Raw genomic sequence first — 18,172 nt, 5'->3', positions numbered from 1 at the left:
ACCTGATGGGTCTAGGATTTCAAGAGATGAATGCTATAGCCTGTAAGGTAACAATGTCCTCGACAAGAACTTGCTGCCTCAGCATTCGTGAAAGCCTCTTGATTTTGTGAAGACGAAATTGCAATTCAGAGGCCCCAAATCGAAATAACAGGGTCTAAATAATGAACCTCACGGTTGCTAAATTTTCTAAGCCTTGATCAGTTTTCTTGATACCAGGTCATTTTCATTTTTCCACTTCAGGGTTCCCTTAGCTGGACATCGCTCTTCAGTGATGGCAAACTCACACCCCGAACCAAGATTGTTCATTTCCCCAACTTTTCATTTTGAGGAACCGCAATCTTAAAGAAAAGTTGAAAGGACGGGACAATCACCACCCTCGCAAGGCTTCACGTAGAGCCCTGGCTCTCAACAAGCAGAGACTTTGCCCCCCAGTGGACATTTCAAAAGGTCTGGAGACATTTTAGGGTTGTCGCAACTGGGGGTGGTGGCGCGCTACTGGCATCTAGTGGGTGGAGGACAGGGAGACTGCCACACATCCCGCAGTGCACGGGCTGGCCCGGCAACAATGATTTGGCCTCCAACGTCATATTTTACAACATTTATTGTATCACCTGTCCCTCTGCTCCTTTACCCTGTTTATATATATAAAATGTTGACTTGAATCATTTCTTAGGAAGTAACGGGCATCAGGAGACTTCACCCCCAAATTCTGCAGCATTGATCTCTTAAGAAAAAGAACATTCTCCTTTAAAACTACAATACATATCACACTGAAATTTAATATCAGTACAGTATTATCTAATATATAGCCCCTAAGAAAATTTTCCCAATTACCCCAATAATGTTTTTATAGGTTTTCATTTATTTGATTCAGTACTCAATCAAGGTTTATACTTGGCGTTGAGTTATCTTGTTTCTTGATCTGACTATGTCTTAAAGATGCAACTGATCATAAATTTAAGACTTGAGAAAAGATGATGCAATTCTTTTCTTCAAAACCCAGCAATGATGGCCAATGTTTGTAGATCGAACCACAGGTTTTATTCAGACGTGACACCTGGAGTTCACGCGGGGCCTGGCAATCGTAGTTGTGCAACAAACACTGTGTGTTAAGTAAGTTGACACACGAGTTGTTAGAACCTTTTACACGAGAACCACAGTGATCGAGGGCAGTTGGGACGTGGTAAAAAAAAAAAAAAAAAAAAAAGGACTCAAAGACACTTAGGATTTTTCAAAGGGCAGAGCTCAAGATGGGAACATGACAACAAATCGGCCAGCAGAAAGCAGAACAAAAAGTGTCTGAGAATTTCTGATGATGAACTGGGCCAGTTCGGACCACGAGGCCCCCACATCTGGCGGTTTGGATAAATAAGGTAGCGGGACAGACAGGGGAGAGTGGCAACAGCACACAACAGGCACCAGAATGACAGTTTCAACGTCAGAGAACATTCTACCCCAGCTAGAAGCCCCTGATGCCTTCACGTGCCAGGAACCTGGGGCACAGTTACACTAGATCGTTCACATTTGCTAGTGAACATCGGACCCAGATTTATTCCTTTTGCCCTTCCTCTTCCCAGAAAGGATCTGAGGTGGTAAATGAATCTCTTAAAGAGGCAGTAAAGAGTGTGGTTAAGCTGATGACTGGACAGAAGATGACCACCCTGGACTGAGAGAAGATTCTGAGCAGACATACAGGCATTGATTGTACCAGCCAGGCCTCCACACAGAGAGGCCTTTCCGGTCAATCGACAAGCATCCACTGGGAGATGATGACTTTTTTTTGCAAGGTTTTGTAATCAACCCTGCGTATGATTTAGAGATGCTATATGCACAGTTCCTACTCTCAGCTATAACATAGTCTGAGAACTCTTTTTCTCTCCTCCAACCTCTGGATGCCCTCATGATACTACCTTCATTCATTCAATCATTCAAAACATTTTTCAAGGACTTCTGTGCCAGTCATTGTGCGGGACCCATGCTGTGACAAGCAGACAGGGTGCTTGCTCTCATGGAATGGAAGGGGTTACTGAGGGAGGTGGGCATCATGGCTCATTCCACCTGGACATGGTCCTGGCTGTGGGCGGTTCCCAGAACCCTGAGCTCTCACTGAAACTCCTGAGGTAGGACACCTGCCCTCCATCCCTCCCTTTTTCTCTCCCTCCCTCTGAGCTTAAGCTACTTTCCCAACTGTCCCCTCAGTTAGTCCCATGAGCCTCTCGTGGGGTGAGCACCTCATTGCTCAGTAATTAAAGATATGTGTTTGGGGTATGTCACGACCCACATGCAAGCCAGTGGCTTCATGTGGTGCTTAACTCAAGAAATAAGTCAACTGTCCCAATGCTAGAGGAAACACGAGCTACATTTGTCTTACTGAGAGACTGTACGCAGGGCTCTTCCTGAAGGATTTTCAGAAGGAGATTTAAGGAGCTTGGACGTTTGGCCCATGTGCCGTTGTAGAAGGCAACCTCGTGGGCAGGAGCCCGGGCTGGGAAACCCAGGCGTCAGGAGACAGGGAACTCCTCCTTCCCCCTCCGATGGTCTCCCACAGAGGACTATCTCGCCCATAGGGACTGTTAAATGCTTTTCCCCACTTCAACTAGGACCCATCTGTTGCTCTTAGCTGTAATATGGAACCTGAATATGCTCTCAGGCCCCACCAAATGCATCAGGTCAGAGAACTTGACAGTGATTATAGGATTAATGAAACCCAGCATTGGCTGAATCTGCCAAATGGCCTAATCTAATTTTTAAATGTGTTGTTAAAACACTTTGCAAACACTCATCATTTTGAGAGGCAGCATTCATGTTCACGTTTGCCTTATTTTTAGATGACTCATAACATAATATTGCTACTCACAACCTTAGCCAAATCCAATTGGCTTTCCATTGAACATCCTTATGCACTGTATATAAAAAATTCAAACATTTTCTTAGTTAGCTATCCATTGTGAAATTGTATTTTCACTGTTTGTTGGGGATATACACATATAGTCTCATCATCTTTGAATTTTTATGGCTTAACATAAAGTATTTGCTTATCTGGACTGCAGTTTCCTTAATCTTCTTAGTCCTGTTTAATGACTTTTAGACTCCCATGTTAAATGTATATCTAATAGCTATCTCCCACTGCATTAAGTTATTTAAATTATTTCTGGGTAAGATAATCAAATATGACTTAAAACTCATCTCCTCATCTTCTTAGGTATCAGCAGGATGAAAGGGAAGAGATTACTAAAAAGAAGAAAGTAGACGGAGGGGAAGGAACTGATATGATCAAGTATGCACCTTTTGTGAACTAAAAGTGAAAAAAGATACAGATGGAAAAAAACTGGCCTGGAAGGCAGGAGATGAAATTCTAAGGGCGCCATTTATGGCGGGGATCAGCAAGTTTTCTGTACGGAGCCATATAATAAGCATTTTCAGCTTTGAGGGTCAGATGGTCTCTGTTGCATCTCCTCAACGCTACATTGTTGAATCCCAAGCAGTCAAAGACCACGTGTAAACTAAAGGGCATGTCTGTTCCAATAAGACTTTACCAAAAAAGCAATCTGTATTTGCCAGGTGGGTCATAGTTTGTTTACCCCAGATTTATAGCGGCACCTTGATAAATTTGTTTATCTTTCTGCCCCCCAATTTTCCTATTCATAGAATGAAGGTGCTGGACTCTATGACTGCTGAGGACCCTTTAAGCTCCAAAATGTTCACCTTCATCACCCAAACAGATTTCTCAAAGGTCATTATCTTTAATGGAATTGGAAGAGGCTCAGATACACAAATTCCACAAAATTATGTTTCCGCTGAGGTAACAGTTCACCACTCAAGGAACGCAAACAAGATCCTTATTTTCCACAGTGTTCGACCCACAGATGGAACGTTATAGTTCAGCCCATCACATACCTGAAGATTTCTGGGGAGTTTTAAAGCTCTGAACCATTGATCTTACCTTGTAAATAGGACCACTATCGGGATGAACAGTGTTTCAAAAATACAACACCCAGGCAGCCTAAAACCGTAATGGAAAAAGTAGCTTTAGTGGCTACTGTCCAAAGTTCCAATCGAACTCTTTTGGCTTGGAGAAACAAGTATCTCCATCAGCAGTATCTCATGTGATGTTCTTAGAGTTTTCAAATGTGACGTTATAAGATGATTTTAATATCAAGAAGTATGATGCCTAATGACACCTGTCATTGTTTTAGTCTTATTCACATTTTTCAACTACCAAAGGCCATTCATTTTATAAGTTAAAAAGTTTCTATTTTCAATCAAATACACGCCTGAGTTTGGTTTGTTATTGCAATGTCTGCTGAAGAAGTCTTTCTTTACTGCTGAATTATAATCTCTAAAGAACAGGTGTTTATAGTACACCTGCTGACATCCTTAACAAGGTAAGACAGGGAGTTATAGCTCATTTAGATACACCTAAATACCAACACGTTAAAATACATTGGCCGGCTTCATTCCCCAGAGTTAGAATGCATTTGCTATATTTTTAATTGGTTATTTAGAATATAAACAAAATCCATTGATGTGGTATATTTTATTTTTATCTAATTCTAGGAAAATTTCTGGTGGCTTTTCATTTAGAGGCATTTAATACAGAGAATCATGGCTTTGTTCCTGCATTGACATGACTGGCGCCTCTCCCCATCACAACCCAGAATCAAATATGCAGTTCCCTGGCCTCTCTTCATTTTCCTAAACTATTAACATAGAAGTAAAAAATGTGTACATGATGCTAAATGCAGAAATTAAATGTATTTTTAAAATACTCCCTGCCTGGATATCAAAAGAGAATACATTATTTCACTAGATTTCTCAATATCTGCACATACTAAGGTCATCCAAAACGTGTAAGACTAAAAGAATACAAAAAGCCTTGTAGAAGAATTAAACAGACACACTTGAAAATAGATATCTACCACTCAGGGCTGTCTCATTACTTCTATTTATTTCTTTATTTTTTTGATCTCTAAACAACTGTGAAGATCATAAGAAGAAAACACATTCTGGTAATAATGGAAGCCAATTTGCAGATGCTTTCCACCCAATATCGGTCTATTTATTTGTGTTCTTTTCATTCAAAAACTCTTTTATTATGCACCATTTTATGGGTAGATCTGTGACAGATAAAGATGACAGGCCCTTACCCTCAAATAAGATGACAGACTCCTACCCTCAAAGAACAAACAACCTCTTAAAAAAATAGAGAGGGGAGGGGGCAACTCAGATCTGAGCATCGGGCTTCCTTGATCCCCATGGGGAACTCAGAGTTAAGATTTCTCTCATTAGAAAATCTCTAAGGGCTGGAGTCCGCCTCAAACTTAGCAGGTGAACGCCAAAGCCCACATTCTGTGATGATTTTCAGAGATTCCCATTCTGCCCTCACATTTCCATAACAATTTTGAGAGCGAATATTTTATTGTGAAAAGTATAACAAAAACTATAGCAAAAGAAATAGTGCCATTAGTTACAATATTAGAGTTGCTTAGTTTTCATCCATCTTCCCCAGCTTCCATTTAGAGTTCATTCATATTTTTCATTCCATCTGTTCCAAATATAGGCATGTTATCGCTGAACACAGAGGAAGATCCAGAAATTCCTTAGCCTAGCACCAGTAATGGCCACAAGTAAGCTCTGCCACCTTTTTATGTCCCAACATGATCATTTCATAAATAGGGACGAAATCTATCATGTATTTCCCTAAGATGTGTCACACAAAAGAAATGAGCTTAAAACATTGGGAAGACAATAAGATCTCAATATTTATATGTCGTGGAGTAATTATTTCCACAATGAGAAAGACATTTATTTACTAAGTGTGCTGACTTACAAATTGTGAAAAAGAGCTATATTATAATCGTATATGACACGCTAAGTTTTTATTAAACAAGTTCTAAAAATCTCCTCTAAGCAACAATAATAATATAAACTACAACGTGAATATTTCCAGAAAAGAGATTTCAGCAAGTAGATGACACATTTATTAGAAAGTGCTGAAAAGCCTTTCAAAATGTAAAGTGTCCCTTATAGTGTGGCTTCTCCACCTTGAATACTAATTTGCATAGAAATAGCTGAGCATCTTTTAAAATCCTGGTTCTGATTCAGCAGGCCAAGGGAGGGGATGCATTTCTAATAAGCTCCCAGGTGGTGATGACACTTGCTAGTCCAAGGAGCAAACTGAGGAAGTAGCAAGCTTTCTGAGTTTCTGAAACAGGAAGTGAACTATTGCTGCTGGAACTTTCAACTTGGGGCTTCCAGGCTGGTGTCTGTGAGGCCACTGAGGTCGGCCTGGCAGGGCTTTGCCAAGATCGAAGTCAGCACCAACTCTTTACCTGATACTGACCTTGGGCGACCCAGATCAAGGCTAAAGAGTCCATGAGAACTGGTTTGAACACGGGAAGCAAAAGAAATCATGTCTCCTGAACAAGAGTGACACTTCACATTCATGGTCATCTCAGATTTCTAAAATATGAGCGGGGTGACTACCCATTAAATGGAGCTCTAACTCATTTCCGTCCAACATTAGCAGAGAGCCTCCTTTAGCGGCGGAACCCAAAGGTTCCCTTCCCTGGACAAGATCCTGGCATTGTCGATCTCAGAAGCACTGTCAGCATCTACAGTTCCAGACAAGGTACCCAAGGCGCGGCTTGGCCCTAACCTTTGGCTATGGCTTTGCTTCTTTAGCAAAGCAGAGTTGAAAAGCTCTAGGAAACTTTCCTCGAGGCCATTACACTACTCTTCTCCAAAAGGATTTATTGAGTACAAGATAGTATCTCAGAATGCCTCTACACTCCATAAGAATGCAAAACGATCACCTGGCCCCACTTCTCAAGGAACTTGCATGAAAACTGAAGACAGGAAACTATCATAGATAAAATAATTTGAGAAGAGCCAAGAATAAGCTAGCCTGAAAATTGGTATCCCTGTGGAAATATTGCACGTCCTGTTAAAACCATTTCCTGGGCTGCCTCCTTGACCAAGTTCACATCCAGTAATGGTGTCTCCTCCCTCTGCTCCAAATCAGTGGTTAGCAAACCACAGCTCAAGGGCATGCCCACTGCCTGCTTTGGTAAATAAAATTTCATTGGCATGTGGCCATGCCTACTGATTTAAGGATAATCTATGGCTGCTTTTTATGCGAAAATGGCAGAGTTGAGTGGTGTGACAGAGACTGTATGGCCTGCAAAGCCTTAACATTGTACACTCTGGATCTTTCCAGAAACAGTTTGCCAACAACTCCTGCCCAAGTGTAATAAGGACCTCCTACCACAGCTTTTTTACAGTCATCTCCCGATAAGGAGGGAGAAAGGGAAGGTGGCAGGGGGAGGGACAGAGAGGAAGAGACCGAGAGAGACAAAGACAGAGAGAGCTATCTCTAGGACCACACAGCTGCACAACTTCAGATGGTGTCATCTACTTTGTTATAAGTGACCCTGTATCCTAGTTGTCTTAGAGGTTCCAAGCATCCTTACACTGGGGTAAGTTGTGGACCACTAGCAGAGGGATTTGCCTCATCTTGGAACTCAATGAATAGAGCTGAATGAAAATAAACTCTAGAGTTTTTCCCGGGCACAACCGAAGCTGAGATATTTAGGACAATGAAATACCGAGAGCAATAAGCAAACATCTGATTACACCTGTAACTAAATTAGTAGAAACCAAATGGTCCTTTTGGCAGCAAAACAAAAGTGGCTCTTACAGCCATTTTGCTTGACGGGGATTTTACGAGAGGCTCTATAATGAATTGCAGCCATAAGATGCTTGATATTAGCACTTCAGATCCTTGGTGAATCTTTACTTCCAAATCCAGCAGAGATAAAGAGCACAGTCCACGCTCTTTCTAATGCAAACAACCCAGAGGCATTCGCATGCTGCTTCAAGGGCTGTGGATTTCTCCTTCTGCACCCGCAGCCCCACTCAACTGGTATTTCATAGTCTTAGCTGGGCTCCAAGGACCCAGCAGGAGGAAGAGGCAGTAATTGCATTTTGTAAGCAATTAACTTCTTTTCTTTCTTTTAAAATTCCCTCCGTTATGGTCATCAATTTTAAGACAAGAATAAAAATATATACCTTCCATCATTGCCTCTGAAAAAGAGACTGAGTCAAATCCTTTCCCAATGACTGTATTCATCCACTGTTTGTTCTAACACTCAGCGTTTCTTTCATTTACTGTCATTCTACCAGGCTACCAAGCTCCGCCAAACTCCATACTTGGAAGGTTTAAGCCTTGTACGCCCATTCCAGTCCTACTCGTCCCTGGTGAGTTTTGAGCCCTTTTAAAAAATTAATTTTTATGGATACAGCCTGCTATTTCATTTGTTTTTTTTCCCCCAATAAAGGGTTAAAAAATAAACTAGATCTTGCCCATATGCGGATTCTATATCATAAGTTTAACTATAAATTTAGAGGATTAAAAAAACCTTGGAAACAATTTGGATAAAAAAGACTAATAAGTGTGATGCTTAGATTTAATTCACTTGATGTAGGCATGGACCACAAAATTATACAGTAAAAGATATGCATTTTAGTGAATGATCTTTCCTGATAACCTAAAATTCACGAATTTCCCCCAAAGCACATAAAATGGATCTCAATTTTATGAAGGATTAGAACATAAATATTCCAATAAAAGTTCTGTCATCCTGCATCCAAATGTTATTCTAGCATAACGACAAACCAGGCATTGTTTATAGAAGATAATGAGGCATGAAGGATACATACAGGCTAAATATACACAAACTTCGGATGGTTCCAATAATTAACTTTGCCATGTCTGTTCCTCTGTGTTGAGTGGCAAAAAACAGAGAACTCCAATCCAGGGCAACCTCTACTCCCTGTAGGATAAATGGCACTGGCTGGATCCATCCTTTACAGCACTGGTTAAGTTCTCACCTTCCTCCTGAAGCTTCTACACCCCAGCCCAGTCCACCTTAAGGTCTCAGAACTCCTAGAGATCTTACCATCTCACTCCTCTATTTGGTGGACCATAGGCAACTCATATTCAACATGTACAAAGCTGAACTCACCTTCGTTCCTTCACATTTTTTCCTCTGCCTACCTTCTCAATCCATATAAATGGCTATCGTCATAGGCCAAGAGAGGCTACAATGAATTCCATGTATTTCCTGTGAGGTGCCTGCCTTCTCTGGCCTTTGAGTGTTTAAGCTTTCCAGCCCCTCGAAGCCCAGAAGGCTTTTCCAACTTCCCAGTCCCATTCCTTCTCCCAACTGACTTAGCCTTCAGCCTTTTGAGAAACGTTCTAGCCAACTGCTGTGTCTAATATGGCTGCCTCTCACCACAGGTCACTATTGGACACTGCAAACGTGGTGGGTCTGAACTGAGATGTGCTGCACGGCCGGGTTTCGAAGATGTAATAGGAAAAACAGAATATAAAATGTTTCATTAATAATTCGTTATATGCTGATGACATATCGGAATGATGCTATGTTGGATATAACGGGTTAAGCGAAATATACTGGTAAAGTGAATTCCATCAATTTCTTATTTTAAAAATATGGCTAACAGGAAAATTAAAATAACACGTGCAGCACGTATGATAATTTTATTGGACAGTGCTGCTCTAGATCCTTGGGACAGAGTTGGGTGCTCCTCCCACAGATTTCTTTAATTCCCATTCTTTTTATTGATTTGCCTGGTGACTTGATTATCTCTTCTAGGTTCTGTTGGCTGCTTGAAGCATGGCAGTCGTGGTCTTGTTTGGGATCACACCCATAACTGACACAAAGGATGCACTGACCTATGTTCACCGAATGAAAACAAGAACTACATTAAAAATCGAGAGACTGGAGTTGCAGTCACCTTACCCCCTGGACCACAGTTAATATGGGGGTTACACTAGGTTGTCTCTACCGCCCGTCTAGTTTCATTGACTGCAAATATCTAACATGGATGTTTCAATAAGTCTCTTCTTCCTCATCGGATTTTTAGTTCTTTTGAAAAATGTGTCTTATCCTTGTTATCTTCCTCAGGACTTGGGAAATACTATTACCTTAAAGTCATAAATTCAACAAATAGTAAGCTAAAAATACTTGCTAACAAGTTTGTTAGGGTGGGCCTGATGAAGGAGAATGAGTAGTTGATTTCTTCGCACTCTTCGTTAATGAGGTACAAATGTGGGAACCTCAGAGGAGAGAGGCTTAGGGTAGGGGGCTGGGCACATAGGCGGGAGAGAGGGGTGAAGTAGCGGAGCTGGCGACAGCAGGGCTGGCAAGCTCCTTGAAGATAAATTCCCGCAAACCACACCACTAAGAAGCTCCGGAAGAAGCCAGTATCCAGGAATGGCTGTTTCCAGGGACACACCTCTCTTCCCTTTCCTCCTCTAGACAGCAGGTGCAGGCAAGAAGAACTGCCCAAAGGGGCTGGGTATTACCCCCTTAGGTGACCACCTAGGCTGAAACAGTGTCTCAGGACCCCAAATCACCTGTTACTAGAAGCTCAAGACTCTGTCACAGGGTGGAAGGCTTTGGCTTCTCCACAGAATACCTTAATTCCAGCCTCCGATTCTTTAGATATGCTAATCGAATGGGGGAGCTCTGCAGCAGACTTGAGAAACTTCTGGTCCACCTACTGGGAACAAAGAGATGTGGAGAATTCTTGCTTTTCTTTGAACCTCACCTCTTGCCCCACCCCTTCTCCCTTCTGGGGATGTATTAGGACAAAGGAGGAACTCATGGGATCTTAAGATGGATTTGAGAAAACTGGAGATCTCCCATCTTCCCTTTAGGATGCCATTTCGATAAATAAAACATTTCCTTTTTCAAACTCTGATCTATGAAATATTAAATATTTGAGGGGTTGAGCACATGGACCTTATGACTGCAACAGCACTTCTTATAGAAAAACACAGTCTTAATTTATACCTACGGCAAGAAGTGCACAACTAATCAACTGCTAAGCTTATTTAACAAAAACATCCAAACCAAAACATATGTTTGTTCTTAGTCTCTCTTTTTTAACTTAACTGGAAACCTAGTTGTCCAATTTGTCATCATTTGCAGGCTCACAGGCTACGTTAGCTCCACTGCTGTGATAAACATTTCCGATGTAGACTCTTGAAGTCATTAAGATCATTTGCTTTATTCACAGAAAGAACGCCTGCCATCAATCATGACGCACAAGACAACGTGATACAGGCCAATCTCATTCTGGTGAAAAAAGGAGGAACGAGCTGAAAGGAGCTTTGTCTAGAACACAGGTGAATAAGTTGAAAAGGAACAAGCGCTGCACACAAAATACCGTAATAAACTTCTTTAATAGGTGGCAAAATCCATAATTACTCTTTATATTCCATTATATTCCATATGTATCTCTACCGGTGATCACCAATATCTTCTGATGGAAAAATCTTTTCTGGGAGATAGAGGAATAAAAAATGCAAAGGCTTATAGGAAATTTTGATTTTCCTTTTTCATTTCCTTTTTCTTTTTTAATATAGCCTGCCCGAAGCTTCTATTCTGGAAACGCTCTGATCACCCCTGGAGAATTCGACATTCTAACTCTCAAAGGGTTTTGTTGTGTGTGTGTGCGTGCGTGTGCGTGTGCGTGTGTGTGTGTGTGTGTGTGTGTGTGTGTTTCTTACCCACTGCCTGCCTTACTCTGATTCTGGGATTTTAGCCATGTGTCCTAGAAGCCAATCTCTGTTTATATAATTGTTCTAATTTCTTTCTTGCAATTACTTTTTTTTCCTATTATTATTATTTTTTTAATCTCACCCTTAGTTCCATTTCTTTTTCATCTCTTACCCTAGGACATTTATCTTCCTGGCAAGCTCCGCTTGTTCTCTTTGGCAGTATTTCACAGAGGCACAGATAGTCATGATGATCAAAAAGGGCACTTGCGAATGGGGCCCTCGCCCAAGGAGAGGAAGCTACTGGGCAGACATTATCTCTTCAATCTCTCCTAAACTCAGCAAAGGAGGGACCCATTACCCAGGACAGACAGAAAGGGTGAAGACAGCTGCATCCTGAGTCTTAAAGAACCAGAAAGAGACCCGCTAGTTACAATGCAATAGGTGCACCCTTACCTCTCCCATTCTTTCCTTCTGAGACTCATCCTTAATGTTCACCCAACACACCGAATGACTCATCTCAAGCCTAATTTCTGTCTCTTGTTGTAGAGGCACCAAGAGGAAGAAACATAAATTTAGTTTATTTTCAATTTTACTCCCTGGCTCACATACCTTCTTGGGGTCCTTGGAGAGCTGTGCAATGGTTTCACTTTTTCCACTTCTATATTATTAATGATTTTACTTAGATTTCTTATATGGCATTTGGTGATTTTTTAACTGAAAGAGCTTCCAGCAATACTTCTCTCCTCCCCCACAGCATTGTGATAGATGGAGCAAGTGATGCTGAAAAATTTAAAGATGTGACCAAACTAGCTGAGTGTCCAAACGAGCTTTTATAAGCTAAGGCTTCAGACTTCCAGTCTACAGCTCTATCTATCTATCTATCTATCTATCTATCTATCTACCTACCTACCTACCTATCTATCAATGAAAAGCACTTTATAACAATATTTGCATTTGTTGATCCAAATAATCCTATGAAGTCATTATTCCTATCCCCATTTCACAGATGACAAAAGTGCTAGATCCCTTGCCCAAAGTGGCCTAGCTACTAAGTAGATGAAACTAGCGTTCCAAACTAGTTTTGTCTCACTCAAATCCTGGGCCTATACTTTTTTACATTCTTTCTTGGCAGGCTGAAGGAAAAGGGTTACCTCCAACTCTCCCATGGTTTTTAGGGCTTGTCCTCCCCTGCAAGCACTTGACCTTGGAATGCTCCCTCCTAGGAAACCAATAACTTGGCCTGCTGGAGACCTCCTTTTTTCTATGAGAAGGAAATGTCCACCAAGGACATGTCATGCATATCATTTTGTTTTAAACTTGAAATATCAGTCCCCTAGAGGCATGACAGTATTGCCAGCACATTCTCTCTGGGCCAAATGTTGCCAAGGCCACGAGGAAGCCAAGACCTTGGGGACACTTTCCCATGCCACCTGTCCCTACCTTGTCACAGGCTGTTGAGTATATTAATCTTTTGGGAGGTTCCCTAGGGCAGGAACCCTGAAACTATTTTAGCATTCTACTGGGAATGCAAACGTGTCGTCCTCAACCTTTCTTCTTAGAGATAGGAAAATCAGAACAAAGGAAACACTACAAGATCCTTTTGGCCCTTTTAATCTACAAACAAATACCCCTTATTCACACATTAGTTCATATTAAAAAGATTATACATGGTGCTGCTAGAAATAAGGTGGGCAATAATTATTAACAATGCACTAAAAAGGGAAATGGGTAAATACGGAAAATTTTCATGTAATTTTTAAGAGAGAATGAGGAAGAAGAAATCTTGCTTCCCTACTGATCTAGTTATCTCCTCCTCCAGCCTGCCCTGGAATTATCTGCAAGGGCACTCGTCCCAGAAAGATGTCACAGAGCCATAATTACATATGGGCAGGTTATCTGGAAGAAAGACTGCATACAATTAAGTCCTTTTAAACACACGTCCTCTGCCAGCGTTCTAACTCTGTGTGTTTACGAGACTGCCAAATGAAGCCCAAGCCCGATACTTTAGTGAACTTTGTAATCACGTAGATGAATCTAATCTTAACACACAACTAGTATTATTTTCTATTTTGCAAGTGGGTAATCTGAAATATGACTCAAAGCTAAAAAACATGTCATGTTTTCAAAACAATATAACCATCATTTTCTAATTAGCCCTTGCTGATGTACGTAAACACATTTAATGAGGTATTTCTATATTAAAATTTGCTTTTAACAGCTAATAAATTCAATGGTACAAGCCATGTATTATATCCATCACCAAGGAGTGGAATACTTGACTATTCTTCTGGTGCACATGTTTTGTTTTGGATGTGGTCGCAATGACTGCACCAGACTCTTAGATTTCAGGCCACTTTTGTCATCATATGTGGCAAATGCTGTGTAGCAGGATTTGGTAAGATTCTACCGGTGTGACATGACAGAATTGAGGCCACTACCTTCCTAGTTATTTTGTTTTAAACTGAAAATATTTCAAAGTGTTTTCTCTATTACCACAAAGCAGTATCAAAAACTTTTGTAGATAATTAATCAATCATTAAGTATATATATATATATATCCATTTTAATATTGTATAACAAATGCTCAGGAAATATTTGTCAACAAATGACTGCAATATCAACTCATTTATTGCTAATTAAGAGTTATGCTTCTTAATAACCCCACTGTTTCTAACACATGGTCCCTACGCTCAAGGAGCTTTCAATATTCATAATCTGTCTTTGTATTCAATGAGGCAGCTGGAAATGACCCAGCTGAAAAGACTGATGTCTGCCCAGCAGTTCTTCTTACGCTCCCAGCATGCAGAGGCTTTCACATAATTTATGGGTAAAGCTGCAGCTTCTTAAATTCTATAAAGGAAGACATCAGGATAAGTCTGTGCATGGCTTTATTCCATGACTGGAGCTCTCTGTGCTAACCTCCCAACAGACATTTTATTTGCAACTTGCAACCAGTGTTCTTCTAAGAGCACTTCCAAGTTATAATCATTAGGTTTGGGCAAAAAAAAAAAAAAAAAAAGAAAGTAGGTAATTGTCCAAAGAATTTGAATTGTACAAAGTTAGCTTTCGCTTTCACACTGTTTTCCAGGTTCTCTTTTGCACTTGAGTGTGGCTAAAACTGGAAGAGAATAAAAGTTTACATTACAATTTTCCAAACTCATAATACCTTAGAGCAGTAGATCTCAGCTAAGGATGGTTTTGCTTGTCCTGACTCCCACCCCGACCAGGGACCATTTGAAATGTCTGGAGATATTTTGGTTGGGGGCAGTGATACTGGTACTTAGTGGGTAGAGGCTAGAGATGCTGCTTAATATCCCACAGTGCACAGGCCAGCACCCCCACCACAAAGAAAGATCCAGCCACCAACGTCAAGACCAAGAAACCCTGCTCTAGACCGAAGGCGTGGAAAAGTGGACGGAGAGGATTCGGGAGCCAGGAAGACCTGAGCTTGAGTCTGTGCTCTACTTTGGCATGTAATTAAGCTTCAGTTTCTGTTGCAAAATGAAAAATACCACATCCTTCAGTTACGGGTGAATTAAATTAGATAATAAATGCCAAGCACAGAGATCAGTGTCCTTCCACTCACCCACCTATAGAGAGAACCACCTTGGTAGGCAATGAACCACAGCAGGGAGTCCCAGCTACGCCCATCACCATGTACAACTTCTCAAGGTTCTGGCGAATACAAAAAAAGGATGAGCACTCTTCTCAATGAAAGCACAGCCAGTGCCACAAACTCACCCTCCTCCAATCATCTTGTTTCCTGGCCTAAGGACCAGCGGAAGAAATCTGCCGCTCATTCGTGTTTCTGACTTTGCTTAAATTCTCATCTGTGCTTTAGGAACTGCCAAATCAAATGTGTCCTTTCTCAGACCATTCCAAACCTTGCTTGCATCACCCTCCTTCCTCTACAAAGTCTTGTCAGATTGGTCACGATGTCACCAAACTTCATAAAGGAACCCATTCCATGTGCTTACTGAAGTTCTTTAAAACTGTGTTAGTCTCGCTTCAGATGTCTTCTATGAATGTGATTTATGTGTTTCTTATTGTATTTATCTTTGCTCCGTTAGTGATAATCTCCTTTAAAATAAGCTTTGTGTTTGATTCTTGAGCAGCTTTCCTGAGGGTAGAATGTAGTTACAGAGAGTGAGTGGCTCTTGCTCAGGAACTGACAATGTGGCATCTGCTAAGCTCCTATGCTCTGGAAGAATGGGTACGAATATACCTGGTCAGCCATGTAAAAATGGAAAGATAAGTTGAGTAAAACATTTGTGAAGGTCTGTGTGAAGATTTGAGTGCTGTAAATTAAGAGAATGCCAGATTCTTTAATGGGAGTAAAGTTCCTATGAAGAAAATAACAATAGAAGACCTTGAATTAGGGTCTTTGAAAGTACCTAGGGGAAGACATTAGATGCTGGATAAGCATTTGTTGCTTTAATGGATGGATAGATGGATGAATGGATGAACAGATGGATGGATGAATACACATATGAGTCAGGGATAACCAATGAAAGGCTTAGAAGCCTAAAGTTAGGGTTCTGAATTTAAGTAGTAACAAGGAACTACTGAAAGGTTTTGATGAGGAAATAGACCTGTCTAATGTGACAGATGTGGAAGATATATTTTATAGCTTCAGGAAGGGACAACTGAGTGGAGACCCTATTAACTCAGCTCCACCTTCACATATCGAGTCTCAAGAATATAATTTCCCAAAGGAATTTGAGTCAGGTTTCTATCCCATTGGATGCTGTTATACTTGAACTAAACACTCATTATTATAACAATACTAGAATTAAAGTGACATATTGATGTTCATTCACAAATATAATTAATTCCTGTTTAGTATGTGTGAGCCTAGCCACAAAGACTTCAGGCCATTCTCTCTCTTTTGCTGGAAGAAAAACAACATTGTTAATATAGCCAATCAACAATGTTCATGAATAATTCATTTTTCCCTACCCAAGTGCAATTTAATGGATGGGGTAATACTGAGGTAAGAATTGAATCTTAAGTAGTCCTGAACCTGGGCCTATCAATGGCTGTACCTGCATTTATTTATGATTTTAAAAATGACAATTTGATCATTAGTTAGATGGTTATTATATGGAGGGAACAAAGATAAAGAACATATAGATGTCACAACAATTGTGAATTGTGTTTAAACACAGAGAAAGCTTCCCTCCTCAGAGATAATGATTTTCGCCGGTCATTAAATGATTCTGAAAGGAGGACTTTTCTCTCACCAACGCACTGGTTTTAATTGCGGCTCTGTTGTGATTGGCTCCTAATTGGATTTCACAAATTTCACAACAGTGTTATCATCAGACACAGAACGAATACAGTGCTGGTGCCTGTAATGCTGGTATTTTGCATCACAGTTTTGCTTTCAGAAGAATTTTACACCTGTCATTTCACCTGATCCTAACCATCAGAACAAGAAGAGCAAATTATTAGCATTTTCATTTCAGAAATGATGAATGGACGGGTCCCAGGTTAAACAGTTGACAATTTTTGTGCCCAAGTGCAGCGATGTAGTCCCCATTACTTCCTGTTAACTATCTGAGAGAACAGACTCCCAATAATATATGAGACATTTGGAGATATTTTTACTTAATAGATGACTTTATATTTCTCTGTATAGGGTAGCCAGTTATAAGACAACTGTGGATAATTTAATTGCAATAACTTCAAAGATTTTCTACTTCTCCTCATTAGTTTTATTTTAAGGTTGCCTTTGAAATACTCATCACCTGGCTTCGTCTTGAGTATTTACCCACACTTAGCTTCAAGGAGGTAATTATGAAAGCCAGCATACCTCAACATGAAAAATCATGACCTCTGGGAAGATTTTTTCCCTGGAGAGAAAGGGTTTGCAAAATAATTTTTAAAAATAAAGAAAAAAAAAGGGAGGGAGGAAGGAAGGTAAAGGAAATCTATGTCAGTTCAAAATATCCCAACTATGAAGCTCTACATTCTTATTTCCCAGAGATCACAAAAATTATAGGTCGAAGACACTGTACCATGTCCAGGTCATTCTAAGTGAATGATGTGACTTGATTTACTTTTAGAAAATCACTTTGGAAACTGACACTTTACAGAAGGAAGGCACACGGCCCCTCCCCCCACTAATCTTGGCTGCAGTTTATCAGGACGGATCAAGTGAAGGACTCAGATTTAGGCAAGCTCACATCCGAGGTGTCCCATACAGACAGGGTGCAACCAGCAAGGCAGAGCATGTTTATAATGTGCCGTTCCTTGTAAGATCAAGGAGTGCTTTGGGGACATTTCATTCTCCATAACATCCCTCTAGACATTTCTGTATTGTTGTCAGAGGAATAACAAAGCAGATGCCTGCCCAGTCCAGGGTATCAAGGTGACTCCAGCTTGTGATTCCATGGTTAAGAGGGCGATGATGTGGCTAGAACATTCCCTTCACGTGGGTCCCATTTGGGGCACGTCTGTGGCTTGTAAACCTCAAGTTATGTATATAGCACAAGAGAGGAGGTGTTGCTGAAAGTTAAATAACTTCACCCAAACGAACAGTTTCCTTTCTGCAAGAACGTCCATGTTGCCCTGATTCTA

At 40.7% G+C, this 18,172-nt stretch overlaps 1 protein-coding gene and 1 long non-coding RNA gene across 12 annotated transcripts in view; one reads left to right on the top strand and one right to left on the bottom strand.

Moving 5' to 3' along the window:
* FRMPD4 (FERM and PDZ domain containing 4) overlaps positions 1 to 18,172 on the bottom strand; it is a 455,926-nt gene that overhangs the window by 167,372 nt on the left and 270,382 nt on the right. The gene's annotated exons all lie outside the window — the stretch shown is intronic.
* The window catches only part of LOC107497612, a 130,239-nt gene that overhangs the window by 91,092 nt on the left and 20,975 nt on the right, over positions 1 to 18,172 (top strand). For 8 of the 9 annotated variants that reach the window (XR_004952897.1, XR_004952894.1, XR_001593861.2 and 5 more), the window contains 3 exons: positions 241 to 447; positions 8,185 to 8,259; positions 9,302 to 11,215. This is a non-coding gene — a long non-coding RNA (uncharacterized LOC107497612). The remainder of the gene's footprint in view (positions 1 to 240; positions 448 to 8,184; positions 8,260 to 9,301; positions 11,216 to 18,172) is intronic. The other variant, XR_004952899.1, reaches the window with a different exon arrangement.

This window comes from Rousettus aegyptiacus, unplaced genomic scaffold (assembly GCF_014176215.1).
Source record: "Rousettus aegyptiacus isolate mRouAeg1 unplaced genomic scaffold, mRouAeg1.p scaffold_m13_p_9, whole genome shotgun sequence".
Taxonomy (NCBI): Eukaryota; Metazoa; Chordata; class Mammalia; order Chiroptera; family Pteropodidae; genus Rousettus; species Rousettus aegyptiacus.
This window is presented reverse-complemented; position numbering and strand designations above follow the sequence as displayed.